The sequence below is a fragment of the Protopterus annectens genome, chromosome 11.part0, assembly GCF_019279795.1.
Source record: "Protopterus annectens isolate FY-2018-M chromosome 11.part0, PAN1.0, whole genome shotgun sequence".
NCBI lineage: Eukaryota > Metazoa > Chordata > Ceratodontiformes > Protopteridae > Protopterus > Protopterus annectens.
The window spans coordinates 721,300,261-721,314,434 of record NC_056745.1 but is presented as its reverse complement, the minus strand read 5'-3'; the positions used below and the strand labels follow the sequence as shown (position 1 = coordinate 721,314,434).

The window sequence follows — 14,174 nt, the reverse complement described above, 5'->3', positions numbered from 1 at the left end:
TGAATGTGTGTGCAGGCAACCCGGCAGTTTTCACAACTCTCATATCTGGCACACATCACAGCTGTACCAGATGTTTGCCAGGGGGGACAGCCAAAAGGGACATTTAGTAAGGGATACCGGCTATGCCCTGGACCTATGGATGATGGCACCCATTAGAAATCGCACACACCCAGGGAAGAATGCCATAATGAGGCAAATGCACAAACTAGGAACATCATAGAGCTTGTGTTTGGGCTGCTGAAGTCATGGTTATATATCTCTGGTGGAGCCTTACAGTATACTCCAGGCACATATATTCACAGTATGTGCTATCCTACACAACATGATCCTGTGGAAATAGCTGCAGCAGGATCAGCAAAGGGATGTGAGAGCAATCCCCCCACCATTGGCCATGTCACCACAGCCACAGTTGCAGGGAGACTTGGAGGAGGAACCTTCTGCTGATGTGCCAGTGGGCAGAAGTAGGTGAGTACAGTATTCCTTGGCATTGGCAAAGAGGAACACATAGCCCATACACTGTCAACATAGGGACCTAGGGATTAATATCTATCTCCTACTCACATGCATATAGCAAAATGGATGCTAGGCAATGCAGACATCCTATACCTACCCATGTATTAGATGTGTACTGCTTGCATCTGACAAAGTCAGCCCTGAAATACAATAACATCAGCAACATTTCCAAGGGAAGCCACTAACTTACACGTACATCTACATCAGCAATCTGAAGTGGAAAGGTACAGATCTCCCTATAAACATCCCTCTGTAATCAGTAGGCCAAGTTCATGCCATAATCAGATAGTCCAAGAAACACAGAAATATGGGGATATTATGTGACATACTGGGGCAAAATGTATGTACAGAACAAAAGCAGTAGTTGTACCCTGTCCACCCACTACACCAAAAAGATGAGTCCATGAGTCACGTCAGAAACAGTGAACAAACATCCAAACCACATACAGTGAAGAAACCAATCAAGGCAAATGCAACGGGTGGGCACAGACACAACAATGTAAAATGTAAAGCACAGTGTTATATGCCCTGCACATGTAGGATATGCCTACAGAAAGTGAGACTGGGAAACATCACACACCAAAGTTTAATAAGTCTGAAACCCACAAAATGCGCTGTAAATAACAGATGTTCTACAGTGTATCATTAATATGCCAGGGATCCAAAAGGTCAAGATACATTGACACAGTGGATGACTCAGACCAGTGGACAGTCCATGTGAATTACTACAGTGGACAGGTATAACAACTGTGCCACACACGGCATACAACACAAATCTGTCTCCTGACCTGACAGTACCTTTCTAAACATACTGTAAAATACTAAGATACAACCAAACACCCTAATACTGGGTGATTTCAACTACCCTGCCATTAACTGGGAAAACTACTAATGTACCAACACCTTTGCCCAACAGTTCTTGGAATTCATAAATTCCAATGCCCTGGTTCAACTAATCCATAGTCCCACCAGGGACTCCAGTATCCTAGACCTGGTAATTACCAACATGGGAAATCAATGCTCCACACCTATGGTCACCCCCTCGTTGGTCAGGTCAGACCATAAGCTAATCACCCTTAACATCCACATCCCACCCCCACGCCCCAGTAAGGAAACCTCCATAAAAAACTTCTCCAAAGCCAACTTCATGCTACTCAAGTCAGAAGTGACAAACTTCATGACACCCATGCAGAAGGGAACTGAAAGTCTGACTGCTGTGTCCTACACTAAGGCACTGTACGAGCACATCCACTCATGCATGAATTGTGCCATCCCAAATAGAACCAAGATGTTCTCCTCCAAAAAAAGGAAGCTAATCTGGTGGTCCCATGCCATAAACAAACTTTACAACAAAAGGAAGAAACTGTTGCAGGAAAGAGGAAAATCCCACGATGCAAAAAATTCTCTTACCAGCCTCAGTAAGAAGCTGAGATCCCTCGTAAAATCCTCCAAAGCTAGTTACAAAAATAAAATTGCCAAATATTCCAAAGACAGCCACAAGGCATTCTATAACTATGTCAAGAATCTAAATGGCAATGCTCAGATCTGCAATGAGCTACAGCAAAATGGCATTAAATATACTGATCCCAAGGATATTGCCAATATCCTGGCAGATCGATTCACTGCCAACTTCACCCCCTAAATGGCCCATCTCAATACCGGAAGATTGCCAAATTCTGGTAATAACGGCCAGACAGGTAAAAAAACACTCTCCAAAGCTAAGAATACAGCATCCATGGGACCAGATGACATCCTGGACTGTGTACTACATGAACTACAAAATGAACTGGCACCTCACCTAAGTGTCATGTTTAATCATACCCTCACCTCAGGCTTCATGTCCACTGAGTGGCGCACAGCTACAGTTATCCCACTCCACAAGGGGGGATCCACCTTGGATCCCGGGAACTACCGCCCCATCAGTCTGACGAGCCTGATCTGCAAGGCCATGGAACGTATTAGCATGGAACTTATAAACAAAGATATTGGAAACCTTCAAACACTGGATCTCACCCAGTTTGGGTTCGTGAAGGGCCGATCTTGTCTACTGAACCTGATTGACTTCAAATCAGTCTCCAGTGCTATGGATGAGGGTAAGGCAGTCCACAGAACCTATCTGGACCTCACCAAGGTCTTTGACACCATCCTCCACTCTGGAATCATAGATAAACGTACTAAGCTGGGCATTAATCCCTACATCACTCGATGGGTTGCCAACTGGCTTATTGACAGAACCCACACTGTAAAAGTAGCTAACTCCAAATCCAGCTCCAGACAAGTGACAAGTGGAGTACCTCAGAGTTCAGTCCTATGACCACTGTTGTTTGGCATCTACTTCTGTGAAGTACAGGCCAACACTAAGGGACTCTGGCTAACAAAGTTTGCAGATGACTGCAAACTGGGAGCCATTATTGAATCCCCAAATGATGTGGATACTCTACAAAAGGGCCTTACAGAAACACATGCTTGGTGCCAGAGCCATGGGTTCAAGCTCAATGCCAAGAAATGTATAGTTATCCCCTTTGGGAAAAAAACATGTATCCGTGAATTACCACATAGGTGGCAGTACACTAAACATCGAAAGTGTGATAAGAGACTTAGGGGCACAGGTGGACAGTGGTTTCACCTTCAATAACCACATCACCACAATGGTCAGGAAATCCTTCTATGTAGCACACCTCATCACTAAGGGCTTTTCATCCAGAAAAAAAGGAGGTCATTGTCCCACTGTACTCATCCCTCATTAGACCCAGTATAGAATACAATGCCCCATTTAATATGTACCTCTCAAGACATCTGCAACAACTGGAAAGGCTGTAGAAATACCTCACTAAAAGAATCACAGGCCTAAACCAGATGCCCTATGCTGACCACTTAAAAAACTCCAGCTATACTCTGTGGCATATCGTCTACTCAGAGGCGATCTCTGCTTAACATACAAGGCCATGTCAAACCCAGAGCTGTTGGATATGCTAGACTTAAAGAAATCCCAATCCCTCAGAGCCACATGCTCCAGGGACCTAAACCTTGTCATCACAATAACGAAATCATGGTAGAGGGATAGGTTCCTGACCCAGAGACTGCCCAGACTCTGGAATAGACTGCCCATACAGGTCAAGCAGAGTGCCTCCTTGGCCCTCTTCAAAAGGAACCTTGATGATTGGATGGGAGAAAGGAAATTCACCCCAGGGATCATGTCAGTTGCCCTGCTAGACAGGTGTCCAGGGAAGTAAATAGTGTGGGAAGAAATAGCCAGGGAATTGTTATGGCTAGGCTTGTATAGGTCCTAGGGCCAATAGCCTAGTACCAACCTATGAACCTTACAAAGCCCAGAAACATATGTCAGGTCATCCACGAAAACCAAGGCACTGAGGCACGCATGCATATGAGTGAGCAATGATGCAATGTGTGTATGAGTGCACCTGTACTGGAATCAGTAACTGTGAGACACACTGGCATGGGTTTTCAACTTTTTGGCACTTGCAGTGAGTGCAAGTCTGCAAACTTTTGATTCCCACTAGGCCTGCTGATGTCATCCACTATAAGATTATTAAAAGACATGTCAGTGTTGGACTTGAGCCATGGTGCAAGCGATAAATACATAATTATACAGTGTGTAAGCATAGATAGGTAGGAGTTTGATACCAGCTTCAGCCAGCTAAGCATGAGTGTGTGTATGAGTGCTCCTGTACTGGAAACAGTAACTGTGTAAGACACACTGGCATGGTTTTGCTACCTTTTGCCACTAGAGGTGAATGCAGGCCTCCAAACTAATGACTCCCACTAGGCCTGCTGATGACATCTAGTATAAAATAATCCAAGGCAGTTCAGTGTACAGGACATAAAGAGGTGCCACTGACAATGTGCAGTAATCAGTATGGTAATTCATATGTACATGTCGATGTAAAGTAGCAGACCAGCAATATTACACTTAGAATGTGAAAAGCAACAACAGATGAAAGGCATGGTTACTAGTGTAGATGGTCACCCTGTGCATCAGACATGCAGTCTACATTCCCTGAATCCATGGGATACATGACAGAGATATGGCACAGTGATCATCATTTGCACAGGGTGGTGGGTAGGGGTGCAGGAGGCATACGCTGACACAATAGGGCTGCATGTATGTGTGTGTGGATTTCAAAGGGTAACAGGCCTGATGGAAAGTGGTAATGTGTGTGTATCTGGAGGTTTACTCAATGTGACAGAGGTGTGTGTGTGTGTGTGTGTGTGTGTGTGTGTGTGTGTGTGTGTGTGTGTGTGTGTGTGTGTGTGTGCTGTAACACAGCCAAGCTCAGTGCTAGCCATACGTGAGTGTATGGTGGACAGCCATGGGCCATGCACAGTAGAGATGACACTTCATCATGTCCACCCATGGACACTTGAAGTGGCTCTGCCAGAAGTTGCACTGGCATCCCCATGCCCAAGGTCAGATGCAGTGCTACTACCGGATGGTGACTGATGTCTCCAGGGCAGTCATCCTTCACAGGAATGCCCAGGACCACAAACTCATGGTCTGCTACGTCTTGGTGTAGACAGCACAATCCCTTCCTGAACACTGGACATACTGCCACTGTGGGAGCGTGATCGGGCACAGCCACATTGGCACTCAGCAGATGTTGTCACTGACATATGCCTATGTGGCTGATGCCCAACTCCAGTCTGATGTTCCATCAGGGACAATGAGAGTTCTATGGCAGATAGTCTGCGATCCCTCTCGAAAACACCACTGACCACTGGATCGATCAATAGAGCTATACTGTCAGTCAACGGATACATGGTATCAGACATATGGCGGAGGCAGTCACGGATGTCAGAATGGACAGCATCCATCACCTGAGCATTTGTCAGGAGGTACGTTCCATACATGCCTGTGCCTCCATGACAGCTCTGAACATACTCTGAGTGACACGTGATGAGACACCTGCAACGGGTGGTGAATTGACAGCAGTTCTCCTATGAGCATCCCTATCAAACTGCCTGTTTGGAACCTCACCAGGAGTCCGGCTATGGCCAGTGTTGACTGTGTCTACAGCCTCAATAGCCACACTTTCCACATCAATGTCTCCACCCTCTGGCTGTCTAACATCTGTGGGCTCTGGGGACTGGGTCTGTGTAGGCATATTGGCTATGTCCTGTGGTAATGACAGTGGTGGAATAATGGGGACCTCTGTGTCAGATTCTGCCCCTGTGACACCCAGCTGTGCCTCAATGTGGCCACTGTCATCATCAGACTTTGAAGAGACATTGACATCAGGTGGTGGTGGAGAAATTGACAAACCACCATGAGCACCTGAGGGAAAAACAAGAATACAATACATGACAAACTGCAATGCAATGCTGTGGCATACTACGTAGCTAACTACAACATCCAACTGTATTAACTGCTGTCACCACTACAGGTCTTTCTAAACTACCACTTCAAATAGATATGTTCACACGGTACTAAACTCATGATATGCTGGTACAGTAATGCAGTGTATGTATACAAGAAGTACATGATAAATATAGCTACTATGGATAATATGGATGGTCTGCATGGTTCTGTACAGGTAACTGGACACATGCAACATCCTGATACTACTGTGGGAGTTCATCGGCATAGTGACATAATGTGGTACAGTTAGGAGACTGAACTGTGCACAGGCAGAACATAAATGTTCTGGTCAGTATCTGCAGTCAGCCTTGCATTTAACACTCTGAATGCCTCACTCACTAACATGGGAGACTATCACACTGTAACCTCAACACAGTCATAACAGTATATAACTGCTCTACAGTCAATATGTCAATCAAGCCAACAGGACTCAAATGATCCTTCACCCAATATTTACTCAGATATCAATATATGTCCGATATAAGTGTGTTAGACCTACCAGATGCGGGTGCAGGGGCTTGTCCGATGCCAGATGGACCTGTAAAACATATGGGCATTTTGAACTGTAAAACCACCACACTTGATAAGTATGTTAGATGCATCAACCCACACATAATAATTAGAACAATCATGACTGATGTAGTGCTGTCTACCTGTACAGGCAATATTAACCAATGTAACCCCCCCATACATATAACAGAAGTATCAGACTACATGTATGCAGGTATGCTATGGTATTGTAATGCTGATATAGTTATGCTTACCTGGGTGCACATCCTGTTAGGGGCTGGTGGCACCGACATCCACAACATATTGGCTGAATGATGTTTGTGAGCTGCTTTGAGTATGCAGGTTTGCCAGGAATTCCTCTGTCTCTGTTAGGGCTGGTTCCACTGCAGGCCCACCACCGGTTATGTGGCAATCCCTGGCCACTAGATTACGTACCATTACGTAAGAAATAACTAGGTAGGATATATATATATATATATATATATATATATATATATATATATATTTTAATATATTTTTAATATTATTTCTGTGGCTATGCTCAGTAGATTGTATATAAATATAGATATATATATATTGCATTTTTGTGAATATATATATATATATATATATATATATATATATATATATATATATATATTTTATATGTATGTCATGTTTCTTTAAGTTTGTAAAGTATTATGCCATGTGATTTTAATTTTGTATTTAAACTGATGTGGTTTTAAGTGTTTGATATTACACCTAATTAAGCTATTGGTGAAAGCGCTTGTGTTTAATTAAATCTACTGTTTTTGAACCTGGAGCCTTGCCTACACTGGTTTTGTGCTATTTACATTAGAACTAGTTGACAGTGACCAGAACATCCAGTCTAGGAAGGCTTCCACTATCCTAAGCATGCATAGTACTCCTACATGCATCCATGTGTAAGGTAGTCCAGTGGTAAATATTCATCAAGCACAGTATGCCTGCTGACTTATAATTACACATAACCCTAAACATGCCACACACAACTGACACAGAAGAACATTGCAGTGCGCCCCATGGCAGTGGGTTGAATGCATCCACTGGGAAGGATGGTAATGTACCCTCACTCCATCTAGACATACTGCTTACTAATAACAGGGGACAGAGCCAGTATCCTAGGTTCTGTGCCATCACACTGCATTATGACCTTCATCTCCTCTACAGTCTCTGTGAGTGTGCTAGGCCTGGGTATATAGCACATGTCATGTGCATTCCAGTAATACAGAATATCTGACATAATGTTCAGTTCATACAGTTATACACACACATATGCATCCTGTACAGTACAGAATTGATATGTACCACTCTATGTAGTACAAGCCTTTGTGAAGAGTAGCTGCTGGTTAGTACATACACAAAAGACTCCTTCATGGAAAGAAAAAAACAATGCTGTAAGTATGCTGACAGCTGCCCTTAAATAGCACTTCACAGCAGCAGTTGATTATCCAGAACCAATCATTGATTCTGGAATGCAGATTGCAGCAGAAACAGCTGAAGTGCATTAAGGGCATCCAGTCCAGGTACTCTTCACAACAGGATATAAGGCAACTATGCAAACTGAATGGCCTTTTTGGAGGCTTGCATTTCTTCAGACTGTGGTTGACAGGTATCATCTGCACATCCTGATAATTAGCTGCAGTGTAAATTTGAGACAGAACTGTGTTCCACAGTCTTCAGCTAACACAACTGTTGCTGCTGCTGGTAGTCCCATACAGAGAGGGTGAGTCCCAGGTAGGAACTCAACAGGCTGATGGAACAGTAGAAGTTCTGTCAGCCTCCAATGACAGGCCGAGACAGCTGTCCAATTTATCCACTCACTGGGGGAAACGGAATGTGTGTAAGGTAGGTATGTTTTCAAAAGGTATGCTCATCTGTATAAATGGCTACATTGCGCGGTGCGCAAACATTACTTAAATAAAAAAAAAACTAAAAAAAAACAGACGTATATTGCAATAGTAAACAATATTTCCATGCCACGGATGCCCACTTGCATGTGCCACAGCATTAATATGCATGGTGCGCTGCCGGGACAGGATTGTGGCTATGTGCACTATTATTTTCTGTCTAGACTCTACACAGAGCCTGCATGGAGTTTATTGAAACCTGGGTCTTCTCTAATATTTAACCTGTTGAATCTGAATTTGTATGGTCTGATGAAGCTACGGTGAAAGCGCTAACCTTTTGCTATTTATTTAATTAAATTAAGTGTTTATGGTCCCTTCATACGTGTTTTATTTCGTTGTATCTGTTCTGTATTTCAAATGTTTTGAAATAATTCTTGTCAAAATTCAAGCCTTTCTTCATTTTGATCTCCTCATATTCTTCTTCTTACTCTTTAGTCTTCTGTCATGTGACAAATCTACTTCTTGCCAACTACCAAGAATCATGACTTCTGGAAAATTCTTCTTCCTTTAGAGGTAGTTATCTCTGACTTCCTGGGCTACAGCCCTCTCTTTTAAAATCATAAGTTCATGTGTTTTACTGAATTTCTGCTGGTGTCCTTTGTTGTACCGTAATATCTACTATAAATGTTCCTGCTTCCAACAGCATTTCTTGAAGTAAGAGTAGCTGTTCAGCAATACATAACATAAAAACAGCAAGTTTAAACCAAAAGCAGTACATGTACATCAAAACAGCATATTTTATATATAAAATACTGCATCCTCTTTTGAATTTTCAGTTGATACTGAATGATTCATTGGGTCTTATAGTATTGAAACCTGTTGAATTGCAAATGAATTGTTGATTAGATAACCATTAGGAACTCCCCGATTTGAAGCACACAGAATATATTCACTCTGCACAAATACCAATTAATAACTTATTTTTTGTGTTGGTGCCCTCCCTCTTGACTCCCCAACAGAAGAGACACTACTCCAATGCCCTCAATCTTTATGTTAACTCAGAGGTCACAAAACCTCAGTGTAATAAGATTTTTTTAATAAAACGTTACCGTTTTTCTTTACTTCAAGTTGTTTAACTTCACACTTAATATATAAACATCAAAACAGTATCTTCTTCAAACCAGGACTCAATAAGATTACATCCACGACAGTCTGCCTTTTCACTGCAGCAGAATCTGCTTATTAAGTCTCAGCAAAACTGCATTCATTAGATCATTGGGTAACATTATAAAACAACTTAAGTCACAAATAAGTTGTGAGGAGATCAGGATGCACTAGAGCTATGTGTGATAACAGAATGCCAGGAAGAAAAAAAGCTGGGGTAAGAAAATGGAAACACAATCTAGTATGGTTTTGTTGAGCTGTAGTTTTACAGGGCTTTGATTTTAACGTTGATTGTGAGCCACACTGTTGTGTTTATTATTATCAGAAATTAATAGGTTTTGTTCACCAAAGGTGGAACAAGCTGGCTATGGAATGAGAATCGTAGGTTACCAAGGATGCACTTGTTTTATAACCTGCAATAGCCAGGCTGTAAAGGGTTGTTAAAATACAAACCTGTTTTAACTGACATATGAGGTCATAGGCCCTTGGTGCAATACATCACCACTACATTTGGTAAATGACTTATATTGAATATGAATGATTTATGTTTACAAAATGTATATTTCCAGTCTGTGTCTGAGTGTGTGTGTCTGCTGAGCAGTCCAGTTATTTCCCCTGACGTCCCTAAGACACACTATAGATGACGTTTTATTCCTCCGAATTGTCTGCAGGTATGGTTGCTCTGTGTGTGTTTGTATGTGTGTGTGTGCATATTAGTGTGTTGTCTTGCAACAGACTAATGTTTGGTGCAGGATTAGAGTGTACTTTTGGTCACTGAATGCCTGGATAGGCTCCAGTTACAACACAACCCTGAAAGGTATAGTGATGCAAAGTAAAGAATAATTCATGTATATATTTTTATAAACATGCACTTTTTGGCAATGCAATGCTGTGTTCAAGTGCATTTTATCTCTTTAAACTTTGTATTGTTACAGTACTGCAAAAACCTGGACCATTATTTTTGTAAAGTTGTGCAGAACTACTTCAACAATCTGTGTAGTACAGTAACCATTTGAAATGCTGGGACCTACTAGACCGACTCCGAAAACGTGAAGACTGAATGGCTGAAATACTGGATATACATATACTAATTCCAAGATGCCATTTCTCAGAATATTCTCATTTCTCTGAGGTATGGCGATCTTGGAGTTGGTATATGTAAGTTGGGGGGGTGGGGTGGGGATGCAGTGGTGCTTGCCCCTTGCAAAAAGACGTTTTAAGGAGAAGATCGATTAGTGTAATTTTTGAGATTTGCTCTTCTCCTGTTTTCAGTCTTTTTTTCTGCTTTTCAGCACTTGGCATTTCGAGTGCCAACATTTCAACAGAATGTAGTACATTTATTTGTAACAAACATCATCTCATGTTATACCCTGAGTAATCAGATCAGTCCTGCAGAATACCTTTTTTTTTTTTTTGGTTATCGTGCCAAACTGTATGAGGTTAATCTCTCTGTGCCAAACACCTAATCACCTTTGTGAGTCATTCCATATTTGCTAGTGATAAATTAACCTATGCCCACAAATACCAATGTTATGCTTTATTTTATCCTTTGACTGCTGCCTTTTTGTCTTAATTTTCTTATATTGATATCTTTTCTGAATCATTGCATTTTTTGTAAATGGGAGCTATTGTTTAAGCACGTGAAAGTAACTGAATATTGAATCTTGTCATTGTAAACTTAAAATCACAATTTAGAAAGAGAGAGAGAAATAAATGATCATAACTTAGAGATAAATAAATAAATAATCATAGCTTGAGTCGTAATATGCATTCAACAACATTCAGCACTTCACAAGATCTTCATCACAGGTTTGTATTTGAAGACATTTGTGCCTATTGAACTTGGAGATACTGACATGCAGCTGTGTAGAGATATACAGCTGGCGGCATTTCAGTAGTATGCAACTATTTTTCAGACTAATTGAGGTGGCAGTATGCACCACAGCACTTTGACATGTCTGAATCTGATTTGCTCCACAGTACATTTTTAAAATTCTTACTGGAAAATGAATACATACTGCATAACTTCTTGGAATATAAAACATCTGAGTTGTCCAGGTAAGTGAACAAATGTCATAGTCAGCCTGAATTCAGATATTGCTTTTATCTAAAGATCTTATCTTTTGGGACAGGAAGCTAAGTTACCTCAAGGGAATGTATAAAGTGTTTACATATTTTAACAGCAGCTGTGTCTTGTTTTGCACTCTTGATATTGAAACAGTACTGATTTTTGTCTGAGGTTCTTTGTTAGTGCTCTCTTTTTCCACCCACTTTACCTAATATTTATGATATAAGAGAAGCTGAAAAATATGGTGAAGCAGAACACAGTGGTATATATAAAACTGATGTCAGTACACACCATCCCATTACTGTCATCCTAATAAAACTATTAAGTATAACATTAACGAAACAAGTTGATATGCTATTACAAAATTTTCTAAATGAACAAATGCTACTGTACTGCATAAACCTAAATACACAGTTTACTCCTAAGTGACTATGTATAGTGCACTGCACATACCTCCAGATGTACAGGGGTGCCTATCATTTGATTAACAACACTCTTACTGCATGCTGAGTGAGTGAAGATAAATGAGAAAAACTACCTTCAACAATAGTAGAGTTGGCGTTTTTCTCCACTTTTGTGAAACTTTGACATAGGTATATTTATGTTTGGTGGTGTGGGGGTTTCCCCCATATTGTGGGTGTAGTTACCTCCGAGGTTTAGTGAACACTGTTTTGCTCATTTTTGTTTGATTATTCAGCACTCATTACAAGTGTTGTTGATTGAACATTATGTATCCATATATAGTTATATAAGTAAGTTTAAACAAAATGTTTACCTTACAAAAAGACATGTGCTATACACTATATAATTTAAACAAAAAGACCCATTGCATCTGTTAATATAGCAATTGTTTATGAGCAGAGTTGCTGATCATCTAGAATTAGCACTGGGTAAATAGAGTGTAAAATAATGGTCTGGCTTAAATTGAAATCCATTGTTTTCACAGTGCAACTTTCAAATTAGTAAATAGCAATTAAAATTATGTCATTTAAAAGTACAAAGTTGAACCCCATTAATGGAAAAGTATACCTACAGATGAGTGGGTGGAAAAGGTGAAGGATTAATTTGGGCACTGCTGAAATTCTCTAGTACCCCAACACATATGATATCTAAAACTGCTTCACAGGAAGAGAGATTTGTCTTTTGAGTTTCTGGCTAGCCTTCTCCAGTTCTGTTAACTGTGATATTGACATTCTGCAATTCCATTAACTTGTTCTTTGAGCCATTCTCAGTGTATCAGACAGGCATTGTGAATAATATGCTGAGACGGTATTTCCTCAGTGTCTGTCAGACCAGCTGCCGCTTCATGCAGTCCATACCCCTTAAACATCCTGGCATTCACATTATCATGGAAGGTCTTGCAGACTCTGTTTGTGTGTGTGCATGTGTGTGTGTGTGTGTGTGTGTGTGTGTGTGTGTGTGTGTGTGTGTGTGTATGTATGTCTCCACACGCACAGAAAAAATTGTCTTAAATTTCTTGGATGATCAGATATTTGGTAGTAGTGTATGGATGTGTGGGTGTGAATGTTTGTTAGGGTCTCTCTTGAAAATATATAGTATGCTCCTTCAATTCACAGGAAAACATGGCAGCTGAATAAATAAAGAAAAAATGTTGATCAAAAATAATGTTAACTACAAAAATCTTTTATCAGTGTGATTTTTAAGTCCCCGCATACATACAGAAGAGGCCTTATCACTTCCTTCCCTAAAACTCAGAGTAAAGGTAAATCCCAGCTGTTGTGACTTTATTCCAGGAAAACATATTTCAGTCAGTTTGCAAGCCTTTGAGCATTTAGGTGTCATGCTTCTCATCAGGTGCACCAAGTGCCAGGTTCATTTCAGGTCCTTAGCAATGCAGCTGGTGTTTGCTTCACTAGATCCTTGAGAATTCAGCACCTGTTGCCTGAAGTAAAAAAAACAAAACAAAAAAATAAATAAATAAATAGACTCAATATGTACTAGCGCATTATTAGCATTGTAGTTTATACTAAATGCTAAAATGGTACTAAAATCTGTTCTGGACAGTGTAAGTAGACTTAAATGATAACATAACACTGCATTGAAAATAAATATATAAAGTGTCATATATGGTTATTGCGTTATTGATGATATTTTGTGAAATGACAAATTTAATTGTATGTATTGGTTTATTATGTATAGCACACACGTAACCTTGTCAAGTTTGTCTGTTGTGCTTTTTGGTCCAGGTTGTGGCTGAAAAGGGTTTGCACACTAGCCCATATGTCCAATTAAACAAACAAATAAATGCAATGTAATTCATTCACATGAAATTATTCAGACCAAATGAGATCAAAGCAAAATTGTATGGAATCAAAGTATCTTATCATGAAGGCTGCAAACATCAAAATCATTAGGCACATCTGCCAGTTCCATTGGCACAGAGAGGTAAAGTCCTTACTATAAGCCAGTTGACCTAAGTTAGACTAGCAGCTCGGGCAACTGTTGGAAATGGCAGAGGGGAGGAGAGGAATGACAAGGTGAACTCGTTCTTGATTGTTTTTAGGTGGAGAAGAGGGTGAATATACCCATGAGCACTCACATTGTATTAGAATCCCCATTGGTGGCCAGGGATCATGTGGTGATGGTAGTCTATTCTGAGGGCAGAGCCAACTGATTACTTCGCACATAGGCATGGTTTACATTACAAAGGCCC

At 40.7% G+C, this 14,174-nt stretch overlaps 1 protein-coding gene across 1 annotated transcript in view; it reads left to right on the top strand.

The window, feature by feature from the left end:
• The window catches only part of SLC25A18 (solute carrier family 25 member 18), a 671,540-nt gene that overhangs the window by 561,392 nt on the left and 95,974 nt on the right, over positions 1-14,174 (top strand). The gene's annotated exons all lie outside the window — the stretch shown is intronic.